The sequence below is a fragment of the Tasmannia lanceolata genome, unplaced genomic scaffold, assembly GCF_043159265.1.
Source record: "Tasmannia lanceolata isolate RefF3 unplaced genomic scaffold, GAP_Taslan_0.1 ptg000020l, whole genome shotgun sequence".
Taxonomy (NCBI): Eukaryota; Viridiplantae; Streptophyta; class Magnoliopsida; order Canellales; family Winteraceae; genus Tasmannia; species Tasmannia lanceolata.
Window position 1 is genome coordinate 31,902,501 of NW_027518697.1, and position 2,500 is coordinate 31,905,000.

Below are 2,500 nucleotides of genomic sequence, written 5' to 3' on the forward strand. Positions count from 1 at the left end.
GCCATGGCACGCCGGATGATGGCTCCAGCTGGCGCCCCGGCACTTTCTGTGGCATTGATGCTCTGTTTCAAAGACAAACGTGCGCAGGGCCAGGGGACCGCGGATGACTGCTCGTGCTGGCCCCGTTGGGCGGCATTGATGGTCGGTTGCAAAGAAAATGCGCGATTGCTCGTGTCGGGGCCTGGCAAGCCAAGGCCAAGCGAGCCATGGCAACGCGGATGATGGCTCCAGCTGGCGCCCCGGCACTTTCTGTGGCATTGATGCTCGGTTTCAAAGACAAACGTGCGCAGGGCCAGGGGACCGCGGATGACTGCTCGTGCTGGCCCCGTTGGGCGGCATTGATGGTGTGTTGCAGAGAGCATGTGCGATTGCAAGTGTCGGCCGGGTTTGGGTTCCCTTGGGCTTTCGGGCGCCTTGGACGCTGTCTTGCGAAGACCATGGGCACAAGGCCCCGTCCTGGCCCCTTGTTCGATTCGCTCTCGTCTTGCGCTTGCTTCCAAGGTCCTCCATGACCTTCCCCATGGCCTTGCTAGATCCCCCCCATGACGCATGACCTCTGTCCGTTGATTGGTTTTGAGTGCACACCATGCCCGGCTTGGCACCGTGTTGTCGCGTGAGTGGCATTTGGATCGTGCATGGTGGTGGGCTACCTGCCAATGCGCACAAGCCTCGCACACTAGCCTTGCGCACGAGCCTTGCACAAAAGCCTTGGACACAAGCCTTGCGCACAAGCCATGCATACAAGCCTGGCTCACAAGCCTTGGGCACTGGCCCATCGCACTAGCCTTGCACACAAGCCTTGCGAACTAGCCTTGGGCACGAGCCTTGCGCACTAGCCTTGGGCACTAGCCTTGCACACAACCCTTGGGCACTAGCCTTGCGCACCAGCCTTGCCCACAAGCCTTGCACAGCAGCCTTGCACACTAGCCTTGCATACAAGCCTTGCACACTAGCCTTGCACCCAGGCCTTGCTCACTAGCCTTGGGCACTAGCCTTGCGCACTAGCCTTGGGCACTAGCCTTGCACACAGACCTTGGGCACGCAGGCCTTGCACGCTAGGCATGCTTGGGCAAGCAGCTCCCGCAACAAGTCGGCGGGTGTAGGCATGGTTGGGCGCAGATCCCGCATCGTCTCGTCGCGTCTGGGCGCAAACCCGTCGCGTCTCGTTGCGTCTTCAGAAGTCGTCGCTAACAGCACCTTTGGTTGCCACTGGTGGTTAGGCGGGTTGGTTGCGCAAACCCTATAGGAGGGTGGCATGCTGCGGGGCGCTGGAATGCGCAGGTTTAGGGCGTTTTTGCCCGGATAGGCACTGGAATGTGCTGGTTTTGGGCGTTTTTGCCTGGACAGGCTAAGGAATGGGCATGCTTTGGGCGTTTTTGCCCGGATAGGCACTGGAATGGGCTGGTTTTGGGCGTTTTTGCCTGGATAGGCTAAGGAATGGGGCATGCTTTGGGCGTTTTTGCCCGGGCAGGCACTGGAATGCCTGGCCTTGGCTGGGCATTGCTGGGTTGGGCTCCCTTGGCCTTTCAGGCGCCTTGGATGCTGTCTTGTGAAGACCATGGGCACAAGGCCATGGCATATAGTGAGGAATGGACCACGGTTGCCAGGGCTAGGCATATAGTGAGGAATAGACCACGGTTGCCAAGGTTGCGCAAGTTTTGGGCATTTTTTGCCCGGATATGCCCAAGTATGCCCCGATAGGCCCGTTAGGCCCCGGTATGAACGCATATGCCCGGATAGACTCGGTATGCCTTGGGATACATGCGAATGCCCCGATAGGCTTGGTACGCCCCGATATGCGCACGTGTGCCCCAGTAGGGCTCGGTATGCCCCGGTATGTACGCGTGTGCCCTGATAGGCCCGGTATGCCCCGATATGCACACGTGTGCCCCAATAGGGGTCGGTATGGCCCGGTAGGTACGCGTGTGCCCCGTAGTGCACGTTTCGCAGAACTCCCCGCATGTCCCGCCCCTATATGTAATACTTACTTACTTACTTACTTTCTTTCTTGCTTGCTTGCTTGCTTGCAATGGTTGGGAGTGCCCGGCATGCCCCGCTGCAGAGACCAAGGGCGCAATGACTTGGCACCGCGGATGCCGGGACTCCGGCACTTCCCGTGGCACTGATGGTTGGTTCCAAAGACAAAAGGCCGTGCAAGGCCACCGCACCGCTGATGATTTTGCTCGTGCTGGCGCCGTTGTGTGGCCAAAGAACATGCGCGAATGCTCGTGTCGGAAGGGTTCGTGTCCTGGCCCCGTCGGGTGTCACGAATGCTCGGTTGCGAAGACCATGGGACCAAAGCCATGGCACGTCGGATGATGGCTCCAGCTGGCGCCCGGGCACTTTCTGTGGCATTGATGCTCGGTTTCAAAGACAAACGTGCGCAGGGCCAGGGGACCGCGGATGACTGCTCGTGCTGGCCTCGTTGGGCGGCATTGATGGTCGGTTGCAAAGAAAATGCGCGATTGCTCGTGTCGGGGACTGGCAAGCCAAGGCCAAG